The 14,638-nt window shown below is 37.9% G+C and overlaps 1 protein-coding gene across 9 annotated transcripts in view; it reads left to right on the top strand.

Annotated features, from left to right (window-relative positions):
- Positions 1-14,638, top strand: part of LOC129762992 (uncharacterized) — a 464,623-nt gene that overhangs the window by 61,760 nt on the left and 388,225 nt on the right. The gene's annotated exons all lie outside the window — the stretch shown is intronic.

Here is a 14,638-nt window from a genome sequence, read left to right as displayed (position 1 = left end):
GTCGGCATGAAAACATCGGGCTATATATGGGCACCAGAGTCTCTCTGGACGCGCTACCCAGCCCAGTTTGGGCGAAGCTCTCCATTTGCTGCCTTTCGTGTTTCCAAAGTATCCGTAAAGCATGTTCGATATCTCGCATCGGAATCTCATTCGCTTAATAATACGGTCACCGCTGTATAGTTGCGTGCCAAACTGGACCCGGGTGGACGAAGGATTTGGGTGAATGGTTGAAAATGGTGTACCGGTGAAGGTGGTGCGCGAGGGGTTTGTCAGGAACGATGTGTCACACGGGATTTTCCCTTGAATACTTCCTGTCGACCTGCTGTTGAAGTTGAGTTCGTTTCTTGTGAGAAAAATTAGAAGTAGAAATTTATGTGTTGGTATCTGGCACCATGTGAATATGTCTTTTATGCTACCACCCTCCATAAGGTATCATTGTTCCATGGAGATGCACCTGGACGAACTTTCGCTCAGATCCATAAATACACAAACCTCTAGCTTGTGGTTCTTGAATTGCTGTAATGAACATAAATAAACCTCACCTTGGACCCATTCTCCGAGAGAGACCGTGGATTCGAGTTCGAAACCATACCTCTTGTCCCACCACCGCCAGCTAGGTGAAACCTATTAATGCACTTATTGACCCCCTCCCACCCAACCAAACCCGGTGTACCAAACCACATTTCCGCTCAGTAAGTTTTGTCGGTGTCGAACGGAGAAGGACTAGTTTTGTGTATAATCGACCCACGCTCGTCCCACACCGGGCGATATTTATTGCATGATAACTGTTTGTTTATGGATGAGCTTCGAGAGGGAACTGAAATTATGCATAATGAACTAATTTGGGGTTGTGGTGGTGATGATGGCATCGGGTCATTATTTTGAAGAGCACTTTTCCACACGATCCGAGGAGAGGTCTTTTTTCGGGTGGTACGGGATGGGGTAGCAGCCGGTAATCCGGGGTGGGAAGAGTGCACGCGATACAAAAAAAAGTGACCTCATGATTGAATCGAAGTGCGATTGATGAAATATGTATGGCGTTTCGTGGGGGCAATGATGATTCGGAACATTTGCCCTATGGTGGTGAAGGCCAAAGAAATCCGTAGATGGGGAATATCAATTATTCATCGATTGTGGAAATGGTTTGGATGATTTTTAGTTTTCTGTTCTCAATATTGAAATAGCAGATTTCGGTTTTATTACTTCGGCATGAGCTGAACCGTTCTCCGTTGTATAACGAAACATTTCCATCAATGCTTCGTTAAAATTGAAATCATTTCTGTTGGACACAAAAACAAACTCGGTGCACGTGTTTGTGAATGCCCGTCCGCCATCGGTATTATTTTTCTCCAAATAAGCGAAATTTTGGGTTGCGCATAATTACGTTAAACAATACGGATCGCTATTGAGCGTGAAATGATGATGATTATGTAATGGGTACTGGCGAACCGAGCGTGAAAAGTAGAGTACGGGAGTAGATTCTATTCCTTACAATTACGTTATTACGTCTTCAATGTACCGTTCTTAGCATTCCCGGTTTGTGCGGTCGCAGCTGTATAATGGCATAAAATAAATATCGAGGCACCTTCTCCTGCTGAAATTCCTACCGATGGTTTCTGTTTCTCCTCAATCCTTCTCATTATCACATTCAGCACGAGCAAATTGTAATACACTCTGTCCAATTTCTATAAGACCACCCTGATTCTATTTCGTTGCAACACAAACAGTTAGAATTTTAACATTGTAGACTGTAGACATTGTAGACTGCTTAGAATGAAGTATATTTAACGTCAATTTCGTTCAAAAGAGTTGTTTGTTTATTTATTGTGCTTAAATATGATAATTCCAGCTGTCCAGTTTCTATAAGACCATTTCAAAATTCGTAAGTATTATCACGGACAAAATCAAAACGATCGGCTGATTTACATGTCAATAATTGGCAATCTCACCATTTCGGCTAATAACCTGGAAAATTCGTGTTGGAATACTATTTACCAAATTCTGCTGAGCGGATTTCTCGATATTTTTCCATGTTTCCGAAATTGCGACCTTGATCGCTTCAATCGTGGTGTACCGTTTTCCCTCAGGGTAGATTCTGCGTACAAGGATCGCCCTAAGATTTTCAACAGAATTGAAGTCTGGAGAGAGAGCCGGCCAGTCCAAAAAATTAGGGATTTGGTCCTTAATCCATTGCTTAGTTTACTTGCTGGTATGAATAGTAGCATTGTTTTGCTGGAATGTGAATTTTTTGTGACGATATCCACGCAAAAACGGTAGGAGAGAGGTTTCCAGACTATGTGTGTAATCCTTGAATGATGTGAAAGCTATCTTGAGCATTCCGGTTGCACATAATCCTGCCCAAACCATGCACGAAATTCCTGGGTGAAAAATAATGTTCCTTTGTCGTAAATCTTTCATAAACCATGAGCACCAACTTTTTTCGTCAGTGAAGATAACCTATACATTGAAGAATTTTTCGTTATGGAATATAGCAAAATATATTCTTTTGGAAACATTCTTTGTCACAACATACCATGTCCCACTGTCGGTTCATGTGAGCTTTGGCCAAACTCAGACGTCTTCCGATGTGAGATGGTGTAAGATGAGGAATTTGAACCTTTGAAGCCCTCTTTATGTGAGAATTTTTTATCAAAATTTGATGAATTGTCACCCGAGAAGTTGAGTAGTTGAAATATTGCTTTATTTTCACATGCTATTTTGAGGTATTAGAACCTGTTCTAGCTATTTCCCGCTTATCCCAGTCAGAGAGGATCGATTTACGTGGAGCTCTCTCCTTCTTACCGTATCCCTGAGGATTAACTGAACACTACTTTATGGGATCGCCCTATCCGACGAGAAATTCCTCTGATACTAACATTTTCTTGGTGGAATGCATCGATTTGGCTCTCCTCTCTCTCCGTGAGGACTTTTCCCTTCGGCGTTTACCAGATTTAATTGTTCAAAACAACTAAAACAACGGAAAATGTAACTGGTCTTATAGAAACTTGACAGTTGAACATACAAAAAAAAATCGTTCACGCTCAGCGCTTGCACACACATATGAAAATCATGCATTGTATGGTACTCACCAATACCCAACACACTAGAATATAAATTAAATATAAATTAATCACCTGGTCTTATAGAAGTTGGACAGAGTGTACCTTACTTACCTTCGTACTTTCAATCAAAAGCAATCCGAGTAGGTCCAGGTGAAAACTGAAAACAACACAAAAATGGAAGATCACTTACCAGTATTCAAATGAAATTGAAACTGAATTCAACTCATAAAGCCTGTCCACGTTAAATTTCGGACACTTTCCTTCAGTGTAGTTTATGAATTATTTCACTACTCAATGAAATATTTCACTTACATGACAGCAGGAACCCTCCTCTTTATTTCGATGTCTAACATGTTTACATTCTTCTTCAGTTTGGTAAAATGGCGTCGAATCAAGTGGAAGTACGCAAACGCATTTTGCGCAAAATCCAACACTGTCGGTACGCTATCTAGCCAAAAAGCTAAAACTGCCGAAGAGTACCGTGTTTAGTGTGTGTAAATCGTTTGACCAGCGCTTAACTGTGGATCGGAAGGCTGAAAGCGGAACAAGTCGAAACGTATGCTCCCGACAGATGGACCGAAAGGTGGTTGCCAGTATTGAGAAACATCCCAACCTTTCAGTTAGAAATGTGGCTCGAAAGGATGGAAAATCAAAATCATATGTACAAAAAGTGAAGCAGAGGCATGGACTGAAGGCGTACAAAGTGAAAAGGTGCCCAATCGTGATGACAAGCATAATTTCACTGCAAAGAGCCGTGCTAAAGTGCTCTACACCCAGTTTTTGCAAAAATGCTCATGCACCATAACGGACGATGAAACTTATGTTCTCGAAGACTTCAAACAGCTTCCGGGTCTCGCTTTTTATACTGCAATGCGAAGGAATGCCGTTGTTGTTGTGGCCGGAAATTCAAATCTTTCGTCTCTACCGGCACTATCAACAAAGATGTCTGCGAGAAGGAATGTCTCCAGAAGCGGTTGCTATCATTCATCAGAATCCACGACTCTCCAGCGTTGTTTTGGCCAGGTTTGGCATCTTGTCAATGTGCAAGATCCATCCAGGAATTGTAAAATGCACATGAGGTCAAGTATGTGCCAAAAACAGCAAATCCACCGAACTGTCCAGAACTTCGCCCAGTGGAAAAGTACTGGGTTCTAATTAAGCGAAAACTTTTCGAAACTAAGAAGAAACCAAATGACATTAATGATTTCAAGAGGAGATGGAAAAGCGTCGCCAAGAAAGTTCGTGAATTTTACAGACCACGTAATTAACATCGAAGTAAGCTTTCCTTGTTTTAGATATAAGTCTATTTTATAAAAAATAAACAATCGGTTTTGTTGTATTACGTGAATTTTTGTTTCACTGGCATCATCTTGGTGTCCGAAATTTAACGTGGACAGGATTTAGATTACATCTTTAAAGCTGCTTGATCAGAACGCTGAAAAACAGTGTTTTTGGATCATCCCGCGGGTAAAAAAGGTTAACGTTCACATTCACGAAAATATCAATGTATTGATCTCCATGGTTAGCTTGATAATTTTCGAAGGAATATTTGGAACTGTTTTGTGAGAATATTTATTAGACTTTGTACATCCCGAAACCCTTTTCGAATAGTGAAGTACCAAGCATTGATAATGGAAACATTGCAAGCATGTTGGAAAATGTGTGAAAGTGATGTTAATAAGTCAAAGTGCTCTGATGAAAATGATAACCAATGTTGTAAAATGGGGACTGCAATTCGTGGACATTGCACATTGCACGTCCCAAACAATAAATAGAACCAAGGCATGAATTACTATCTACCACCGATTCTAATGACAGATTACAAAGAAACTGGACTGGTAGTACTTCTTTAGTCAGGCGATTCATTGTTTTCGGAATGAGTCCATGTTGACAAAACGACATGTTCCAAATTCGTTAAAAAGCGCCAAAAACATATCCGATAACTGTAGAAAGATTATGTTATTTTGTATACACTGACATGTTTATATAGTGTAGTTTGGATTCGAGGAATATGAGGCATCCCTCAGTCACAAATTACTTACTTACAGTGGTTGCCACATTTAATTCTGTAAAAATTTCTGAAAAAAAATATTGTGCAAAAATCTGTATCAAAAAACTAACGGAAAACGGAAAGAAAGGTTTTTTTCATTTTCATTTTGAATTTATTTTTCTTATTTATGGATTGTTAAAGACGTATCATTATAACAAAATAAATAATCATTTTTCGTTATAAATTGTATGATGTCTATACAGGGCGGTTATAGGTAGTCTCCGATTTCTTTTCACTGTATATAATGTAAAACTTCAAAAGTAGTGGATTTAAGTAACATTTCAGAAGTGAAAACCCTAAAAAACCTAAAATTTAGTGGCTTTTAACTTGTTGTTCTGAATTTTATACAAAACATCTATATATATAAAAAAGGATTTCTGTCTGTCTGTCTGTTTGTTTGTCAGATTCTTATGGACTCGGAGACTACTGAACCGATTGACATGAAAGTATGTAGGGGTTTTTGGGGTCGAGGAAGGTTATTATGATAGTTCGAGACCCCTCCCCTCTCTCTGAGGACGGGCTGCCATACAAATGAAACACAAAATTTCTACATTACTCGAGAATTGATCAAGCAAATGAAGACAAATTTGGCATGTGGAGGTTTTAGGGTGCAATAAATGTTTTTACGGTGGTTAGACACTCAATCAAGCAAATAGAGCCAAATTTGGGATGCGAGGGTTTTTGAGTACGTGAAATGTTTCTATGATGGTATTACACCCCCCTTCCCACCGGAATGGAGAAGGAGTCCCACAAAAATACTACAAATATTTCAAACAAACATATTCCAACCAAACATGACACTTGAAAATTTTTGGAAAATTAAAGGAAAATGAGAAAATTTGGAAAATTCAATTCGCATATGTGTAACCCAACCACCCGTGGCCGAGTGGTTAGCGTCTCACATTATTATGCCGGGTGTTCGGGTTCGACTCCCGTCCTGGCCGGGGGATTTTTCGTCAAAGAAATCTCTTTCGACTTGCACTGTGGTCACGCGTATTCTAGAGCTTGCCCCTCGGAATACATTCAAGGCGTGTTATTTGGCTTAAGAAATCTCAACTAAGCATTAATAAATGACGCTAGTTAATGCATACGTTGAGACGGCAAAAGTTCCATAGGGTTTTTCTGAAGTCATTTAAGAAGAAGAAGTAACCCAACAATGATCAATATCAACTGTCTCCGCTGTCCAGTTTGCTGAACAATGGAAGAACAGATAGAATACCCTTACGCCTAAATGGCTACTACAGTGTAATTTACCATAATGTAATGGAACAGAAAACCTGACGCCTAAATGGCTACTACTACTACTGTGTAATTTACAATTTATAGAAACATAAACAAATATACATGTACACGATAAAAACCCGGCTCTGTTACAGATAAAATGCTAATGAGCCTAATCAATAAATAAATGGAATAATAAAAGAAAAATCGCATATGTTCTACAATTACATAGTGACAAGTATTTTTAGTCCATTTGATGTTTGCACTAACGAAATTGATCTTCGTTCGAAAGTGGAAATGAATTTAAATGTGATAAATAAAAATGGATCGCCGAATGTTTTGATATAAGCAAAACTCCAGGAGAGAATTGTTCGTTTTAGGGCTGTCCTTATTCTATCATATTTTCTGTATCGAAAATTTATTCCATGTAACGGAGAAACATGTTATTTGCAAGTGGTTGAAAAATCTTGAACGAGAATTGTGTCTGAAAATAATCTGATATTATAATGACGAGTTTTGGTTGAAGTACTAGGAATTTTATAGTGAAAGGTAATTTTACAGGGTAGATTAGAAGATCATTCAATGAACAGTTCTGCGATTGGACCCATGAACGTGCGCTTAGTAAGAACACATGGTTGTGATAACGAAAAATACATTTTGGGCAAGACGAAATTTGCCGGGTCAGCTAGTATATGATAAATATAAATGTTTCTATCAACAAAATTGTAACTCTCCAACCGCTCTACACTTTGTTCTTTGACACCCAACTACCAGCTTTTTTAACTTCGCTGCAATATCATTTTATACAATTCCTGGCGAATCTTCAGCATCACTTCAAATCACGATTTTTACTCTACTGTACTTATAATCGCCAACCAACTTTCATTTCAACGTTAAAATATATTATTTTCGGTTAGAATATTTCATATTTTAAACATGAAAAAACATATTTTTTCCTGAACTGTATATAATCGAGTCTAAAATTGTGTATAATTGAATCATATATAATCGAGTCAGTATATACAATAGAATATGTTTTTTGCGGTTTGTTTTTGGGAGATTTTGCACAAAAAAAAAACCGCACAAGAACAAAAATGCAAATTGTGTGGTGTATGAAAAGAAGCATATTTGACGAAGTTATCGTCCATTTCGTTTTTTTTTTCGATGGTTTATATGCTTTTCAGTGCGAAAAAAGCATATTTGCGTCTCAATTATTCCCCTCGTCCCATCAGATGCTCTATGTTTTTGCATGACATCATTTCTAACAGCAACACGTTTCAACATGCAGCTAAAAGCACAAAACAGCCACGCGCAACCGAAAAGGCAAAGTGCCCCATCGCAAAGCAGGGAAACAACAAAAAAATTGAACGGTGAATGGCGAGGATTTGAGTCATTTTCTTGGGGGAAATATTGTTTATGCGGTCCCTATCTACCGCATAAAAAAGCTTTTTTTTTTCAAAATGATCACCGAACACGATTTTTTAAAGCTGCTGGTGAAGTTGTAGAATGTAGAATTTAAAAAAAGTGTCCCACAAATGACCTTAGCCGGAGCGGAGAGGAGAGTTTATATTTCATATGGTTCAACACTTTTATGAATCAAGGTATGTATCTTCATGATTCAACGAAAAAAAAACAAAGTTTGTTAGTAAGAAGGTAGACAGAGAAAATGCACTGTATTTAATTTAATATTTAAATTTGAATTAAAAAAAAAGAATTTAAATTCTGTATCTTTGCTGAAAATCTGTAATTCTGTATATCAGATTATGTATCTGAAATATGGCGAAAAATCTGTAAAATACAGAATATGCTGTATATGTGTAAAGCCTGACAGTGAAACCTGTTGAATATGGCGGAACTAAAATTTAGACGGTAATGTTTTTCCTTTATAGGTGTTAGTCCGATTTCTTGTCTACCAGGAATCATGGGCTAACAGCGGTACATTCAGACGCTTAGTGAAGTCATGCTATTTTATGCTGAGAAGGAAAAAAGCTCGATACGCATTCTTTGCCTTCGGGTGTGGTCTTCTTAATTATAAAATCTGAGCCCCATCTGAGCGTTGCTTTTCATCGTTTGGATTATAAACCCGGAAAACAACCCAACGTAGAAATTCATCGTTCAGAAAAAAAAACTAGTTTTCCCAACAGACATGGCGTGGAACGCCTTTCCTATTCAGTTTCATTTTACGCTTGGATAAAGCACGGTCTGATGTGTGTTCTGGTTCGTTCCACCCAAATATATAATCTAGTTTCTATATTATCAAAAAAGAATGAAGCGATTAGAGACAACTGAGCCCCGATGGCATCGCCAGCCGGTTGTTTGTTGATTCTTCGTTTCTTCTAGGCGTATATTGGGTATTGCATACATAAGCTTATCGTACGATAAACAGAAAATCATGCCAATCTTTTTGATCAATTTATTTTTGATAATTTAATAAACATTTTTTCATGTGTCTTATGTTTCGTAACGTCAACAGGTGAGCATTTCCACGTCAACCAAATTAACGCACTCACCAATCTAAAACATGTAATTGACCCGATTCAATCACACGATAAGACTTAAAAACAATTTTAATGGCATATAAAACAATGGAAACACTTTCTGAAATTAATTTAAATTTTGAAATAAATTTCTCATACTCTACTTTGTTCTAATCGAATTGTAAGTAAAATTGTCTAAAGTATAAATAATCGATCCACCCTGTTCCGATTATTGTAATATCTGTTATAATTATTGTTGAATCATTTCTTCGCACTCAAAAATGTATACACAAAGCACATAGGGGTAGTGGGGGCAAATTGGTCATGGTGGACAAAGTGGTCACCTGCTTGTTTGGTAGTATAACTTTTGACTATAAATGCCGTATTGATAATCACCTTATGTTTGAAGCATTTAATGACTTTTGAGTCACCCTGTACTTCAGTAAAGTTGTCGCATGTCAAAATATATATAAAAACAGAAATTACTTTCTCGGTAGTAATTCGGCCGTAGTTCTGATCGCATGGTATCTAAGAAATTTCTCGTGAAATTTAGTTCATTTAATCTGACATGTTGGACAAATCATCAGTTTGAACGACTGTTCACATATTCTAGTAGAGGTGGCCAGATATTTTGTTTGATCCCAGCGATTTATTAGCATAGAAATAGGATTACGTCTTTCGTGAATATATCGGGGTACGAAAATCTAAAATCGAGCACATTGTGAAAATTGTCCAATTTCAAACGCTTATTGCTCAGTCATTTCATGATGAATTGATGAAATTTTTGCGTCAATCGATTTCGGCACTCCATAACAATTTTTTATATTGAAGGAAATAATATATGTCATGCGAATAACTATCGAACAATTGAGAAATCTCAACCCCTATCCTAACGGAAATACCTACTTCTGATTGGTCGGAATTGACGACACATGCGGTGGTTCCCAAACAGAGACATCAAAACCAAGCTGCCTGGGGGAAATCGACATTGCAAGTATATGAAAGTAAGGGGAACTTTCGTTCCTAGCGAAATGTGTTCCCTAACAGAGACATCAAAACCAAGCTGCCTGGGGGAAATCGCCATTGCAAATATATGCAATTTTTTAACATTTTTATTTCGCTTGCCCTGTTTGTATGTTTGTAACATGTCTGTAGCGCTGTCCCACATTGATAGAAATTTAACCCCCTTCCTGTTGACCGATTGATCAGAAATTTGGAACACACCTTTATCTCTGGAGTCACTATAAAACTGCGTATTTCATGAACTTGAAAATCCAAGATGGTGGCTACAAAATGGCGGATTACATATTTTCTCAAAACCTTATCAATGTGGGTTTTGTCCAAAATTCCATCAATATGGGTATTAAATGAAAGGGCTTAACTAGTGGAATACAGTTGTTTATGGAAAACCTCCACAAAATGGCGTCATGTTGTTTTTTCAACACTCCATCAATATGGGTATCAAATGAAAGGGCTTCACTAGTAGAACACAGTTATTTATATAAAATTTAAATCCAATATGGCGTAATATGTATTGTTTTTCAAAAACTGATCAGTTCTTCTTCTTCTTCTTCAATGGCACTAACGTTCCTAGAGGAACTTCGCCGGCTCAACGTAGTATTACTTGCGTCATTTTATTAGTACTTAGTTGAGATTTCTATGCCAAATAACACGCCTTGAATGCATTCTGAGTGGCAAGCTCAGAAATCTATTCTATGTACATTTTATTTTTGGGCTGCCGGTTGACTATACACACTTCAAATCATTTTGTTTATGTTCGAAGAACTGCTATACATACACTATTTACACAATTCACTGTTGAAAATGTCACTTTGTTTTGATTTGCTCGTTGATGATGGTGCCACTGCTCATGTGATTATGGTGTTGCGTTTCCCTGCGAAGTGGATGCCTCTTCTTCTGTTGTTGCAACTGCACTCGATGCTTGCTGCTCGATGGTTGATTGAAAACTTCGTGCTTCGCAGTTCAGTTTTTGGTTTTAAGGGACTTTAACTCGATGGTCATTTATCCCTGATTCGTGCTTCGCACGGTTGGGTGGTTCTTTTTATACCCTCGCACTTTCTTGTCGAAAGGAGAGGGGAAGGTCATTTATTTTCCCTTCCGTCCGCGAAGCCTCCCCCCCAATGTTGATATTAAATGATATGATTTGACTAATAGAATACAGTACATCTTAAAAATATTCCGAGGAAAATTAGGTAAGAAATAAAAAGTAAAAAAAGTTGAATGGTTTTGTTAAGGAGAAATGTGCTAAAGATAAAAATAATGTACTAAAAAATGTAAGGTGTTGTATCTAGGTCACGACCGCATATTTTCGACGTAGAACTACGCAATTATATTATGCAATCCACTTGTTTACCACTTCGAATATTATTTTAGAATGCATCGAAATTTTTGTAATAGATTATGTTCTTCGTTACAAATAAATTTGATGAACGTCCTTTTACGTTTGAAATGATGCCTAGGACTACCAAAATATGTGAACGGAAGAATTGTCAAACGATCATTATATTTTACATTTTTTTCTGAAGTCATTGCACACCTTATGTTTACGTAATTTTCGAACCGCGAAAGTTCATTCACCTCTAGTATCTGAAATGACGATTTTCCAAGGCTTCTCAGTTTAAAAGAACGTTTTAGGAAAACATATTCCGAACTGCACAGCGACAAGCGAGTACAAAAGTACTCAACACCAAAAAATACCCCCTACTTACATATATTTGCAAAGCGGATTCCCCCAGGCACATTAATTTTGAAATCCGTGTTAGAGAAACACAGCTCAGTGGGAAAAAATATCCCCGACATGCATGTTTTGACAAAGCGGATTCCCCCAGGCACATTGATTTTGAAGTCCGTTTTAGGGAAACACAGCTCGGTGGGAACAAAAATACCCCCGACTTGCATGTATATTTGCGCTCGAGAACGGGTCGTTAGGTTTAAGCTGTCTGTGTTGTTGTGTTCATTTTCACCCAAGGAAAGTTTATACGGCGAGAAAAATTGGAAAGTGAAGAAATGTTAGAAAAAGTGATTTCCCATATGCTCTACGTGTAATATTAGGTGTTGTTAGTCCAATTAAAATTCGTTTTTGGTTAAATAAACACTTAGAAACTAAAAATTATAAAAGAAAATTACGTTTCCCATTTAAATATGTTTTCTCTACATTAAAGTAATATGTTTTTACTGGTGAGAAAAATTGACAATTGAGTTCGGTATTGGTAATCATCATTGGCGAGTTTTTGTTTTCTTTATTTCATCCATACATAACACAGTAGAGATGGGCAAACCGTTCATGAACTGATCAAAAGAACTAATTCACCAAAAAGAGTGAACGAACTACCGTTCTTTTTTGCTGGGCAACAGTTCATATAAACTGTATACCCAGTTCAGAACGAACTGTGTACGGTTAGCGGTGTGTAAGAGGAAAGAAAACGAACGAGTGATAGATGAATGGTGCTGCAAGGTAAATAGTTCTTCAATTAACGAATGAAAACAAACGATAGTACCATGACATAACAAAAATAATATGTCGGTATTGTCGCTTTCATAAAAAACGCAAAATTTCAGGATACGATGGTTTTAAATTAGATTGTTAAATTATTTATCAAATAAAATTTTAATTTCATATTTTGGGGGTCAGGGTAAATATTTCAGCAAGTTGATATGCAAATCTACCTCACTTAGAAAATATAGTTGAAAGCGGAAAGATTTAAACAGTCTTGTTATATATTATATCATATTGTGCTCGATAATTTTAAGATGGACGTTCGCAGTCTGGGTAAAGTTTTGCTATAGCATTTATTGCAATACATCGTAAGCAAAGCAGCACAATGCTAGTTTATGCTGAAAATAATGAATAACGACTCAAATAAAATCAAAATTTCAAAATCAAAGTTTGATTTTCTATTGTGCTAACTTATTTCTAACCAATATCGGACGAATAATGATTGAACAGCATTTTATGAATGAACAGTCTTACATAACATTCCACACTTTTTATACTTGCTTTGACATATCCCTCCACTGTACAAAAGAGTGAGAGAACTGCTCAAAAGAACTAGTTCACTTAAGTGAACGGTTGATCACTGAACGGTTCATTAAAGTGAACCGCTTTGCCCACCTCTATAACACAGGAGGCATCCCGTCTAGGATTACAGAGGGTGATTTTCATCATATCTCGTTCCACTTCGGCATCTTTTATCTGATACGCACCATCCAACGACTGTTTACCATCCTTCTATCATCATCACTCGGTAAACACTGGTGAAGTGAACAAACAATACCCAACAACCAAACAAAACGACCACCAAATCATTATTAAACGATGTAATTCTTCAAACATGTCCAAAATCAACAGATAGCCTGACGGAATCCTACGACAACTATGCGGTCGTGTCTCGGACACAACCCTCCCGTGACTTTTTTTCTAATGGTGAAAAATGTACTATTTTGAAATTTTATAGTAAAAGGCTTTTGCTATCTTGAACAACAATGATTTGAACTATAATATTCCTCGAAAAACGCGAATCGAAGCGGTATGTGGACGACGGAAATGTGATTATTCCTGAGGGTGATCACTGTGCCCCAACTTCCCTTAAATAATTTTCTGTTCAACGCAACTGCCACTTTCTGCTCAACCTCGCTCGGATGCATAAATACGTAATGTTGTCTGTCATCTGGTCTCATCCGCACAGGTGGCACTATTTACTCACCGAAAACTGTTGAAACGTTCCCTTCGAATTATCGATGTGAACCAAATCCAAACCATCCCCCCTCCCAGTGGATTACGAGGAACTAATTAGCACAACCCATCCGCGGCGTTGTATATGGGTTTCAACATCCGGCAATAACTAAGACAACTCCCCCCTCATTATCATCATCATCAACATCAGCAACAACAACAACACGTGCACCTGTTCCCCCGGTGGGACAAATGCCAGGTGTGTGTGTGTGTGTACGAGTGATCAAATGTATGACTATGTTGCGCAGTGTGCGAGGTTATGTCATAGTTTAGCTCGTAGGTGGAAAGCGCTGGATGGCGCTTCGAAATAATTATCGTAACGATTAACCTTATGCTGGGAATCGGGGTATGTGTTTCCGGTGTGTGGGCGTCGTGTTGGGATATGACAATTAATCACCGAAGGATATTAGAATATTTGCATCAATTACAAATTAGTTTAAACTATCAATCGAAAATTTGTCGCCGAGGCTGTTGCCTCGGCTGATTCCGATCAATTATATTCCAAGACACCATTTGTTAGAGCCATATCCTTCGGATCAGACCCTGATGACGAAGCTTTTCGATGGAAGCTGTGGATCCACAAATGCCACAAATAACTATTATCCCACTTACACGAAATACACTGAATCGGTGAGGATAATGAGGCCTTCGTCTCGTCGATAAGCTCTCCTGGCTTTGTCGGTTGGAAAAATGTTTGAGCCAGATGTGATCGGTTGTATTCGTACCGTTCGCCGCCCAATTAGTGTATGTTTCCATGTGTTCCGAGACCTCTCGTCGATAAAGATGCGATGCTGGGGCCCTTGATGCTGTTTTTCGCTGCAGGGAAGAAACTTTGTGTTAGCTCGACGCCCGATGGACGTGGGCTGGTGGAAATGTAACACTGGATAATACGGATAATTGGCGGGCTAATAAGTGTGCTAATAAAACGATTTATATTCCATGGAGCGAAAAGTAAACATGGCCATTTGTGGTGGCGCCAGTAGAACCAGCGGTGAACGAAAGTTCGGAGTTGATTTTTACAAATGATACGCATGACCTTTGGGACACTACATATATGCTTGATGCATGTGCAAAT

Source organism: Toxorhynchites rutilus, chromosome 1 (genome assembly GCF_029784135.1).
Source record: "Toxorhynchites rutilus septentrionalis strain SRP chromosome 1, ASM2978413v1, whole genome shotgun sequence".
NCBI classification, from domain to species: domain Eukaryota; kingdom Metazoa; phylum Arthropoda; class Insecta; order Diptera; family Culicidae; genus Toxorhynchites; species Toxorhynchites rutilus.
Note: the sequence above shows the minus strand (reverse complement) of the source record. Positions and strands in the feature narration are given on the sequence as shown.